We start from the raw sequence: 13,545 nt of genomic DNA on the forward strand, positions 1-13,545 counted from the left end.
AGGCTTTGAACAGTCACTCTATGAATTATAGCTATGTCCTGCCTGGGAAGCCAGTGAGTAATTCTTTGCACATCAAAAGATATTGCATACAAATTCTTCGTCTCTCTCATTGTTAATGTTGGCCTTGGTTGATCCTTCATCAAAGACTAGTATAATATCTTTTTAAATGACCTTTTCTTGCCTTGCACAACATTTGCAGACCAGGTATTCGGAAGAACCTTTTCAAGTTTCTGGGAAGAGCTGCAGCATGTTTTAAGTGTTCATTCTCTCCATCCTAGGGAGACACAATACACACATTTTCAAAAGCCTCCCAAAGCGTCTCAACTACAACAGAATTCTTAGAGAGCCTAGAGGTACCAAGTTCTTCCAGCCCAGATGCTCCGGGTCTGAATTATTTATTTTTTACCCAGAAAGTAACCCGCTCAGTGGGATCTTCCCTCTTTAAGCACTGACTGTCCTTCCAGTTGCTGTCGTGTTGATAAACCTCATTGCCAGCTCCCCACTACTCAGCAGCGGCAGCAGGACACCCCACAGTGCTCAGTAGCTTGGAAATTCTCCACCTTTCACTCTGCCTGTCTCCTCTACTCATCTGCTATCTCCCCAACAATCTGCCTGCCCACATCCAACCAAGCAAAATAACAAAATACTCCCAAGCAGATAATTTATAAACATCTATATGACTGTGTTATTCAGTTCTAAAGCTGGGATGCTCGAGACCAGTGTGCTAGTACATTCGGCGTCTGGTAACAGCTCTCCCCTCATAGATGGTGAACTCTATCTGCATCATCAAAAGCTGAAAGAGACAAAGAGATTCTTGGTTCCTAGGGTGCTAGCAATCGGGTCACATGTGATACCTTCAACCCTCTCATGACATCACTGAACTGGGGAGGGCATTCTGGGCACAAAGCTATTCAGACCATGGCGTCCCCTATGTGTTTGACCATCTGTCTTCATGTCCTGCCCCCTACTTCTCTGCCACTGTGTGCATACACAAATCTCCGTTGCTCTCTCTGTTCATCTGTCTCTATGTTCTTCTCTGTCTATTTCTCTCCTTCATTTCTCTGTTTTGCTCTAGATGTTATTTATGGTCAGTATATAAAAAGTTCCCCTAAAATTCACATGCTAAAGCCTTGGTCCCTACTGGTCCCTACTGCAGTCTTTAAAGACGAGGCATAGGGGAAGCGATTGGGTCCAGAGGGCTCTAGCCTAATCAGTGGATTGGTCCATTGATGGATTCATAATTTACTGCCATTACTGGGGGGTATTGGAAGCTAGACAGTAAAGCATAGTTGGAGGAAATAGGTCACTAGAGGTTTATCATTGAGGAAGATGCCTGGTTCCAGTCCCTCCATTCCAGTCTGTACCACCTGGCCACCATAATGTCAGTTACTTTGCTTGATCACAGGCTGTCCATCATGCTGCTCTGACTGAGAATGCAGAAGTGCAGAAGCAGCTGTGCATAGTGACCATGGGCTAAAATCTCTGAAATTGTGAAAGAAATCCCTTCTCCCTTAAATTGTCTTCTTGGATATTTTATTACAGTGATGAAAAGGTAACACATTGTCCCTCTGAAGCTCAATTTTCCCTCCTCCCCCTCCCACCTACACTGTCCTTGCTGTTTTACCTTTATGGGGGATGGAGAGATTAGCCCCTCTAGGCTGTTTCATGTCTCCCACAATACACAATGGGAAGTTCTACCTGCAGAGACATTAAAAATATTATTAGAAAATAAAATTCCAATGCAAAATCAAATCAGTTCCTCTTTATCCTTTACATAAGGATCCCCAACATGTGATGAAGGCTCCATTTCATTTCTTAGGCAAGTGACTCAGAATATCTAAACAGTGACACTCATGTCCACAGGCACGGCTATCACTAGGTCCAGGTGGATTTAGCTATGCATTTTATGGTTTCCACTATTATTCTGAGGTTTATTTAATTCAAGGTTGTATACATATATGTGTGTGTGTATATATATATATAATACACACAGAGAGACACACACACATATTGCATGGTTATCCACAGTCTACTTCTGGCCTACTCGGGAATCTCTTGAAACTATAAAATTTCCTGCATCTGTGCAGTTTTTAGAAGGAAAGCCCATAGGTTCCACAAAGATTCTCAAAATGAGCCAGGGAGGAGGAAGGGTAGTGATGCATACACAAAACTCAAGCACTTGGGAGGCGGAGAAGCTACCTCAAGATACAAACAAATGCAAAAAATATTCCCAAGAGAATCCTTTACATACACCGACACACACACACTGACACACACACACACCGACACACACACACACACATCAACACACATACACACACCCTGGGAGATGGGGAGATGACTCTGCCATTAAGAGGGCTGAGTTCTATTCCTGCACCCATGTCAGGCATCTCACAACTGCCTACAATCACAATTAAGAAGGATCCAACACCCCTAGCTCTAAGAGCACCTTCCCTCACATTTGACTGTGTTCACACACACTCTTAAAAAAATAAATAGAGGCTGACAAATCTCTGCAAGGCCAATGCCAGCCTGGTTTACATAGTGACTTCTAGGCCAAGCCAGCAAGAAATGCATAGCGAGACGTGGTCTCAAAAATAATAGCAATAATACAAATAATAAATGATAATATTAAATGGTGTGGGAGGTCCTTCTATGTGTTGCTTTTATTGGTTAATGAGTCCTTGACATAGTGGCCATCTTCAAGAAAGTATAAAATAATTGAAAAGATTTTCCTTGTCGCCAGTGTGCGTGCTGCCGGCTGAGGGATGCTGACAGTTGCATATCAACATCCCTTGAAGATCACAAAGGCGTTCTCACAGGCTGCTCTAGAGGCTGACGCTCTTCCAGCAGGGAGCTATTTCATTTGGCACTGTCATTATTTTCAATCATCTCGGTGACAATGGGGAACTGTTTCTGACACCACCCAGAGATCTCTCACCTCTGTGCTCTTACCCCTCCTGAATATTAGCACAGCAATTTTCCCCTATCAATCCCTGAAGCCGCTGCTCGCTGGAGAGGATAAAGTCACGATGCATTTAGCAAGTAGCTCTTTCTGTCTCTACAATGAGTCCACAGAGAAGTTGTGCTGGGGCCTGGGGGAGGGGTGGGGGAGGGCTGCAGCTGTCTTTTGTCCTGCTTCTCAATGCAGGAATTTGTAAATTGCCTTCAACAACTTGCCAAAAAATGAAAACTACAGAAGATGGTCAGTTTTTAATGTAGACACTTGACTTTAAATAAAATTACCATTTCATTTCTAAAGCATATTTTGGAAGGAATAACTACTTAGGAAATGGGTATATGGATGAAAACTAAAAGCAAAAAAAAAATAAAAAAATAAAAAATAAATAAAAATAAACAGGTTTCCTAGCAGACCACTGACTTCAGAAGGCCAAGGGTAGAACATTCCATTTGGAAATTTCACAATGTCCAAACTGGAGTGTCTTAAACCTTCAGGATTCCCCAAGCTGTAGTGCCAAACTCATTCCCACCATCTTATCCCCAGAGTTCCTGACCAGCTGGGCCACCCCCTTCCTTCTTCCTTGAATTCAATACTCCAATAGCCCTCTGTATACTTGGTACTGTGACAAGCTTCACAAATGTCACCTTAGCCCCACGTGTAATGGTAAAAGTAAAATACTGCAGATCCCCAAGTGTCTGCAGTGGGCGGTGGACCATGAGACCACACTGCAGGTCTCCACAGGCAGCAGGCAATAGATCTCAAGAGCAGCCAGTCCCAGGCAAGGATGGAGCAGTTCTTCCAAGTGACTGCAGTGGGCCACAAGGGGCAGCAAGTCCCAGGCAGGGAGCAGCGAGGTGGGTGAGAGACCTCAATGGGGCAGCCAGTCCCACGAAGAGAGACAACAGATGGATGGGCATGCCACAAAACCAAGCTGCAGGTCTCCAAAGGTGGCTGGTCCCAGGCAGGGAACCATGCAGCAGGCAAGAGACAGAGACATGGATAGACACACCATGCAGAGTGAGGTTGGATATTTATTTAGTAGGTTATAGAAGGGAAGGGGAGAAAAAGGAAGAATAGAGAGAGGCAGAGAGAGAGAAACAGAGAAACAGAAGGGGGAAGGGGAAAAGTGGGGAGACAGAAGCTGCCTCTTGGAGAGGGAGACAGAAAGGGAGGGACTCAGACTGGAAGCTGAAGGTTAGCTTGCCTTCATGGACAGGGGAAGGGAGTGGGTGTGGCTTGTCTCTTAAAGGGACAAAGCAGACCATTACACCAAACACATGATGACCACATCTTTATGTATCCTATGCCCCTAAGTGATGCCTTCCACAAATAAATGTCAAAGATATCACTTTTGTGGTTCTGTTACATAGTATAAAACCCAGCATTGCTAGTGGGTTCATCTGTTGTTTTTCTCACCATTACCCCCTTTACTCTCTAAGGAAAATAAATGAGGTACAACCAATAACTGACAAGAGCTTGGAATGGGTGAGAACATGGCCCTGGTCCACACCAACATTAAAGCCTGGTGGGACTCCTCCCCCACAGAAACTACAAGGTAATCCATATGCTATGTTAAGCTGCCATTCTTTACACAGCAAAGAAGAGTAAGGTAGCTTAGACCATGCTGTCTTTCTAGAGTGTTCTATTTCCTTTTTACAGACAGAGACAGAGACCCATATTGGAGCCCCGGACAGAAATCTCAAGGTCCAAATTAGGAGCAGAAGGAGAGAGAGCACGAGCAAGGAACTCAGGACCTCGAGGGGTGCACCCACACACTGAGACAATGGGGGTGTTCTATCGGGAACTCACCAAGGCCGGCTGGCCTGTGTCTGAAAAAGCCTGGGATAAAACCAGACCCGCTGAACATAGCGGACAATGAGGACTACTGAGAACTCAAGAACAATGGCAATGGGTTTTTGATCCTACTGCACGTACTGGATTTGTGGGAGCCTAGGCAGTTTGGATGCTCACCTTACTAGACCTGGATGGAGGTGGGTGGTCCTTGGACTTCCCACAGGGCAGGGAACCATGATTGCTCTTTGGGCTGACAAGGGAGGGGGACTTGATTGGGGGAGGGGGAGGGAAATGGGAGGCGGTGGCGGGGAAGAGACAGAAATCTTTAATAAATAAATAAATAAATAGATAATAATTAAAAAAAAAAAAAGAAATTTTGCCCCTTTGTGAAGAATCACATCTCAATTCTCTCTGTCATTTTATCACCTAAAAGCTGGCAGTTTCTCCAAGGGCTCCGAGGCAGTTGGACTGCCGCCTTCTTAGTGACCCCCTTTACAAGGTATCTCGGATCTCTGCATGCTGCGGCAAAGGCCACTACGGCTTTCCTTGTGCACATTAATAGTCTCCTCCTTCGGGAGGAAACTTCCTTCCTAACCTTCCCTGGACCCATCATATCTCTGTCTACCTCTAGTCTCTCCTGCTATTCCCACAGAGAAGGTCAGCCTGAAGTCCCTGTGCTCTAGTGAGATGGTCTGGTTTCCTTTTCTTTTGAATCTGTTTAATTTCCCCAGCCAAACCAGAGCCATAGAGAAGACAGGAGCCTGATGCCCAGTCACCCCATCAGCCTGAACACCTCTCCAATCAGCTGAAGGAGGCCCTCACCGTCTGCCTACCAGTGCAAACAGCTGTGCAGCCAGCGGCTCTCAGGCTCCTGGCTGACTCTGAAAAATCTCTATGCTCAGAGGTACCAAAAGGTGGACACACATTTGAGTTCATCTCCGAACCAAAACAGATCTACGTCATGGGAAATGTGGATTAAAACAGTGTGTGTGTGGGGGGGGGGGGATTATTACTTTATTAACTATTTACAAAGAGAATATATGCATGGCTCATGCATTTAAGAAACATAACCTAAAACGGTTTGCCAGTGTAATTCAACGGCTCCAAATTTAAAGTCCTTTTTGTGGCAAAGTTCCCCTCTAACACATAAGCATCGGGAGTTTCCAGCTTTCTGCAGGGTCCCATGAGCATTCTCTAGGGAGGCGGGGGAGGGGGGCGATGTTTCAGTTCAGAGGAAGTCACTCACAGCAGTGTGTGAAAAGATTAACCAAACCGTGGTTTATCTATTTCATAGACTACCACCAGGCAGCAAAAAGAACTAGCTTTCGATGCAGACAACTGAAGCCGCCCCCAGAGAATCACCGAGTGAGCAGTCACAGGCCCCAAAGGTTGCCTTCTTTACTATGTCATGCATCTGTTTTTGAAATCCAAAAGTTGTAGAAGCCTAGAATGTGCCAGTTGCTTCCAGGCCAGTAACTCTCAAGGGTGAAAGATGGTATTGAGCAAAAGGGAATCATATGTGGCTCTTACAAGACAGTAGGGTGTGTCCTCAGGATGCAGCTGACCCATATCTGGGCTCCAACCATGCCAGCATTCGGATTGGACTGTTGTAGTTTGGCTTTGTACAATGTTAACAGTGCTTAACACTTCTGTAGATTTCCACACAGGTCCAAGAGAATTTACAGTTATCTCAAAATAAATGTTTTAATTGAAAAGGGTATAGTGTCTCTAAACTCTCCAAGATGCAATGTTTTAAAAGAAGGTAAGTATAGAACATTACATATGCTATGGCCCCAAATATATTAACATCAATATCAACAACCTTCTTAGAACCCATCACACACACCCATACAGTTCATCCTTGTGATAAATGTACTATTATCTGCAGAGAAAGAAATTGAGGGCACAGAGGTGAGGTAGCTCAGACAAGGTCACTTAGCCCGTAGTCAGGATTTGAACTCAGGCATCATGATGTTGGGGGCCCTGCTTTGAGTCACTAAGATGCATATCTTTAGCTTATCAATCAGAAATATATTTTTACTCTTAAATAACAGGAAAATGACTTTAAAAGATACGCATCACTAGGGATATCCTGGCAAGCAATCTTTGGTGGGGAAGGGAGGTCATGGTTCTGGTTTGTGATTGTCACCAAGGTAATGTAAATCTGCTCAATTTCTAGGTACTAAGCCGATGTCACTAGAAACAGGGTTATAGCCTACTCCAGCACATGACCGACCATTGTGTCCTTGTGTGCAGCACAACAAATAAAGCCGGCATCCCTTTAGGGAAGAGAAATGTAGGTTAAAAACATTAAAAGGAGATTTATGCTATGCATAAATTATTAACAACAAGGATATATGCATGGCTCGTGCATTTAAGAAACACAGCGTAAAACAATTTAACAGTGCGATCCATTGACTCCAAATGTAAAATCCTTTTTGGCACAGCTTTCTCTAACATACTGCAGTGCTCAAAATACTTTGGTGTACCCATTACCTATAAGAAGAGCCCCAGACCCCTCTCAGAACATGCACAGCCTTTCAAGGTTTTGTCTGTGGCTCCTGTCTGAACTCCTGTCTCCTCTCCCTAGTCTCCATGTCTTTGGCCAAACTTTTGTCTATATGTGAAAGGTTTTTTCCACTTCTTCTCCACAGATGTACTCACAGGTAACATGAAGGCTCCACAAAACTGTACCCTTGAGGTGAAAGCTCATTTCTTACTCATCTGTCCTCCCCCTGAGCACAAACATAGTATGTATGTGTTAGCTGTTGCTGCCTATCAAGTTGACTCCTAAATTAACATCTTAAAACAATATTTTTGTTTATAGTGTCACTGGATCAAAAATCTCTGGTTCTGTGGCTCATGGATTTTCATTTCATAGCATCTCACAAAATACAGAATATCATTACCAGATTACCAGGCCAGTAATTTCACTCGGAGCCAGAGTGGAGAAGGATTCTGTTCCAAACTCACTCACATAACTGATGGGCAAAGACTAGATTCCCTCTAGGCTGTTTGGCAGAAGTCCTCCATGCTCTGGGGCTTGTGGGCTAGAAGTACCACTCAGCGAGGCTCACAGGGCTGTCCACCACACTGTCAGAAAGAACAAACTTGAGCAAAACCCCAAGAAAAGCACAAGCCAGGCCTCCTAAAGCCTTCTCTAGAAAATCCTGTCCAGACTGGGTCATATCTCACTCAAGGAAGCAAGTCCCTGGGCCCAGCCTATGGAGAGCTGAATGAATGTATGCTGTTGACATAGGTATGGCCATGTCAAGGACTGATGCCTCTGACCCATGGAAGACTGCCAAAACCTTTATCTCATCCAAGTGTGAACACAGACAGTGTGCAAGCACAAGTGTTCACAAAAGATTGGCTGGCGTGTGCAAAGACTAGCAACTGTGGCTTCCTTTTCTAGGATGCTTGCAATCTGAGACTTCTCACCCACAGAGAACCCCCTCCAGAAGCTAGCAAACCACACCCCCATACCCTTGTGCTGAGTAGAGTAAATACACTAAGGTTCCAGGTTGTTGCAGAGTTCATACAGTTTCATGAGAGCATGCCCAGCAACTTGACCACAGTTTTTCTGCACCTATGTCTAAGTATACAAGCTTTCTTCATGCTCTTTCGGCCTAAGTCAGGTTTCCAGGACCGAGACATATGGGACAGGATGTGGCAACAGCCTTTGCTCAAAAGGAAGAGATTCTGTAGGGGAGGCAAGGACCTTTGGTAGCCATTTTGGAAGCTTTTTATTAAACAGGGTTCCACGGCTTCCTAAGTGGAGAACACAATGGATAGCCATGGTAACATCTTTACTTACATATATACATATGTATATATATGTGTGTGTGTGTATGAACTTACACATATATGCACATATATGTATATGTGTGTAATAGATAAATATAGGTATAAATATAGATATATAAAGTTTTCTGTCTCCATGAAACTGCAAACCAGGTGGAGGAAGAAGACAATGGCCAACCCAACCAGAAGATGTTAAATTATAAGATGGCAAACAGCGGGAAAATCTGAAGGTGCTGGGAGATTGAATGGTCAAAAAAACCCCGCATTAGTCAGAATTCTGGCCACTGTGACAAAACACCTGGCAGGGACAAATTTAGAAAGGATGGGCTTATTTTGGCTCACAATGTCAGAGAAATCAGACACCTTTGAAAACTTGATTATAGGTGCACAGTAAACAGAGCCTCACAGCAGCCAGAGCATGTGACAGGCTACTTACCTCATGGTGGACAGGAAACAAATTGAGCTGAAGGAACCCAGGACTGCATAACTGTCACAGGCATGCCTCCTGTGACCTACAATGGTTTGAATGGAAAGTGTCTCCTCCTGATTCAGGTTTTTTGTTTTGGTTTGGTTTTTGGTTTTGTTTGTTAAGGAAAAGCAACGTTATTAAAAAGGAAAACAACAAAAGGAACCTGGGTCCAGAGCTCAGGGTTTGTCCATCTGGGCCTTAGGTGTCCTGGTGGGGATCTTGTCCTTTTCAATGATGAGGACAATGATGCCCATGCCTGATACAGCATCCCAGTCCATAGCATTCCCATGTCTTGGGAAATGGTTTCAAACAGGTGTTCTGGATCCATGTTGATCTCCCAGAGAGACTCATATACGTCCCATACATTTGTTTCGAGCGGGTACCATTGACTATAAAGTCATCAGTCACCATGGGGCAGCCAATGAGGTCTAGAGAGGAAATGAAAGGTTTAAAGATCTTTGGATCCAACCCAGCAACAACAGGCTCCATGTAGTAGGGACCAAACCATTTCTCATGCAAGAGGTCAGCCACCATGCTCATGAGGGTACAAGACTTGATCTACCGACTTTCCTTCAGCGCATACAGGTTCAGTTGGAACAATGATGCCCATGCTGAGCAACTGTCTGGACACTGGTGGTCAGCCTCACTAGCCCTGTGTAGAGTCTGTCACCCATGGGAAAGATCTTCTGGAAGTCTGTGGTTACTACCATCTGGGCCTGGATCCCAAAACACCTGTCTACAGCAATGGCCACATAGTTCTTTCCCTTCATGACCATGACAGCCCCTCTGTTATAGGACATAATAGCCATGATCACAGTCTACTAAGACTCTGCTCACCACTGTAAACTGGCTCTGGCTTTCTCTCCATGTTTGAATTTTTAAATGTGAAATATGAATACATGCACGTTTGTAGACTTATCATCCCTTCACCTGTGACCTAATGAGAACTACAGTTCTGATGCTTTCTGGGCCAAGCACACTTGAAGCAGCTGGCATGAGGCTGATCAGCTTTGTCTCAGACTGCCCTATGCACCGTAAGCTGTTTAGCAGCTTCTTTGGCCCCTTCACTAGATACCAGCGGCACCTTCCAAGCTGAGAAAGTAAAAACACATTTTCTGACATTGCTGAATTTCTCTTGGAAGCCAAAGCAACCCTGCTGAGAACAACTTTCCCAACAAATCAGGTATGTGTCCTTGGGAAATTACTGATCCTGCTTGGCCCTCAGACATTGACTTATAAAGTGGAGAAAACGTTCTTAGCGTGTGTCTAAGGAAAAAAAGTGGAAACCACATTCTTTGGAAGGTCTGAGCTCAGTGCTCCTATGACCTTAGAATACTCAATGGATCAGTGGTACTCTGTGGAGAGCATCCCTAGGAAATGGAGCCACATTAGGTGAGAACTGGATTGCACGCTGTGCTGTGTGTTAGTATCGAGCTGGGCTTGTGAAGTAGGTTCCCAGTCAATATTGCCTTAATGATGATGAAACACTGCCCATACTGTTCTCCCCCTTGGTGCTACTAAACCTTTGGTACCCAGTGCAGAGTAAGTGCTTTATGAATACTTAGCAGTGTTGTTTAATGTTCTGAGGTCACATTAAAGCGAGCTCTTTCGTTAATTCAAATGCATGTAAGCCAACCAACAATCAGTCATTTGCTGTGACCCAAAGCCATGAAGGACCAGATGTGAACGGCAACAGCAAGAACTCTACAGAGTGTCCTACTGCAATGGCACACACTAGCCCATGTTGCAAGGGGTTCTAGTTGACAATGAAAGATGCAACAGCCAGGTATCAGAGAAGAAATCTCCCTAACCCTGTCAATCTTCTCTTTGCATTGATTCCTAGGAAAATGAGTTTCTCGGGAATCCAATCCCATTAATGTAAGCAATTACGGAAGGTGAAGTCATTCATTTGAGAATTCTTAAGAAATCGATCGCATATTTCCCTACCTTCCCAATTGTTCAACAAGTATAGTGGACTCCGCTGATGAGTTTATCTCAAGCGTCAGCTCTGAGACATACTGTGAAGGATTCTCAAGTCACAACCAAGCCCACAGCTGATGTCTGCTCTGGCCCCAGCTTGTTTCCAGGTACCAAGCATAAATGATGTAGCCTCTTCCTGATCTATCAAAGTTACATTATAAATGTGCTCCGCCCTCTCGGCTAAATGGCAGCACTAGTCTTGCTTGAGTTAGCCAAAGTTCTGTGAATCATCCCACACTTCTTCCTCCCACAACCCTAAATAGAATCCCAGCAAACGTTAGAGGCTTTGCCCCAGCAGACATCCACCTTCACAGAGACCAGCCCCAAGCAAGTCTCTTCTGGATTCTCTTTTCCTTCTTGCCGTAGCTGAACAACTGTCCCCCAAATCTGCTTCCTTGTATATTTACAGGATTTGGTTCACTTCTTGAAGGGCTGGGGGTCAAACCCAATGCCTTATAAACACTTTAACACTGAGTGACATCCTCAGCCCCACCACAAGCCTCAATTCAAAGACCCACAGCGAATTTGAATGTGATGGGCGTTCAAGATTTTGTACCCCATTCTTTTCTTTAGAAAGCAGTAAACTGAGATCTAGAGGTGGGAAGTTACTGTCCAACCATACCCTGATGGGGATAGGCAGAGGTGGCATTAGAAAGTAGAAAGTCTGTTCTGGGGAGATGTCTTAGTTGATAAACGCATGTACAAGCATGAGGACCAGAGATCAATCCCCAGAACATAACTAAAAAGCCATGCATCGTGGCATGCCAGTGATGGAGAGACAAAAGACGGAGACAATTAGATTCCTGGTGTCCACTGGCCAGCTAGTATAGCCTACCTGAAGAAGTTTCAGGACAATTAGAAATCCTGTCTCAAACAGCAAGGAAGGCAGGGTGGTAGCTAAATCTGTAAGGAACCTGCTGTGCAAGCCCAAGAACTGGAGTTCAGTCCCCAGAACCTACAGAAAAGCAGAGAGCAGAGGCATTTGTAATCCCAGTTTGGGGAGATAGAGAGAAGCAGATCCTTGGGTTCAATTGGACAGCCAGTCTAGCTGAATCAGTGAGTTTCCAGATAAAATGAGAGACTCCATCTTAAAAAATAAAGTGAAGAACAACTGAGAGAGAAACCCAAAGCTGACTTCTAACCTCCACAGGCAAGCAGTTGTACACAAAAGCTCCTGCACAGGCACACAAACATGTGTATACACTAAGAAAAAGTAAAAGGTACTTGAGAAATACTATCTGAGCTCTGCCTACACACGTGTACACACACACACACACACACACACACACACAAACACTTCCTGGGCTGTGGCTCTTTCACCAACACAGCACTGACTTCTGGCTAGAACTGCTTGCTTCACCCTGTCGGGGTCCGATGCCCCAACATAAACTATTTTTCCTCTCTCTGGACCGGTGTGGAGGCACGGGAATAATTGAAACACAGTTCACACAGCTATATCGGAAGAGAGTCTCAGGCTTCATTCAAATCCTGAAGATCACTTGCGTTTATTCTCCAGACACCTTTTATCCCCCAAGGTAAACTGAGGTGGAAGTTCATTAACATTCGGTTTCCGTTACAGTCATGCCCACAGCTCTGTCACTAGCTTGGAACTGACACCTCTTCTCAGACGATCTTCATAATTACAGAGCAAGGATCAGCATATCCTGAGCTTTTGTGAGGGTAGTGACAGCCTGTCCAAAAGGGTACGTGACTACTTAGGATACTAACCATGGCATCACCCCACATCCACTATAGCGCACATTACAGTGTCCACCCGGGATCTCAGCACTGACCACTTCCACTGCAGCACACATTACAGTGTCCACCCGGGATCTCAGCACTGACCATGTCCACTGTAACACATATGTCAGTGTCCATCCACCCGGGATCTCAGCACTGACCACGTATGTCAGTGACCATCCACCAGGGATCTCAGCATTCACTGCTCAGCCAGTGACTTTTGCTTCTGCCATCAGAGGTATGTTTTACCCCATTGCCCAAATATCCCCCTGCCCATATATGGCTGAGCCTACTCACTAATGCTCCCTGTATTGGCTTATTTCTTCTTTTTTTAAAGAGTTATTTATTATTATGTATATACAATATTCTATCTGCGTGTATGTCTACAGGCCAGGAGAGGGTACCAGATCTCATTATAGATGGTTGTGAGCCACCATGTGGGTGCCAGGAATTGAACTCAGCCCCTCTGGAAGAACAGCCAGGGCTCTTAACCTCTGAGCCATCTCTCCAGCCCCTTCTTTCCCTTCTTACTTCCCCATCATGTAGTTGGGGGTTCATGGTATTGCCTTACAATACATAGCTCATGGTTCTCTTCTGGGTAACATCACCTAAAACTTCCACATATATGATGAACTGACTATGAATTGACTAAAGAAGGAAAATCATAGTATAAAATCAAACGCTGTGGCAGGAGACCTGAGTATATGCTCATCAGAAAGTTGAAACAGAAGGTACAGGCGAGTCCCTGGGTGCTATACAGCCTAGGTCTGCTCAAGTTCAAATACACTGGCAAATC

The 13,545-nt window shown here is 44.7% G+C and overlaps 1 pseudogene; it reads right to left on the reverse strand.

Annotated features, from left to right (window-relative positions):
• Positions 1-9,205: 9,205 nt before the first annotated feature.
• LOC126512501 (proteasome subunit beta type-3-like) lies at positions 9,206-9,838 on the reverse strand (annotated as a pseudogene).
• Positions 9,839-13,545: the final 3,707 nt, after the last annotated feature.

Source organism: Alexandromys fortis, unplaced genomic scaffold (assembly GCF_014885135.2).
Source record: "Alexandromys fortis isolate MF-2015 unplaced genomic scaffold, M_Fortis_MF-2015_v1.1 scaffold_111, whole genome shotgun sequence".
NCBI classification, from domain to species: Eukaryota; Metazoa; Chordata; class Mammalia; order Rodentia; family Cricetidae; genus Alexandromys; species Alexandromys fortis.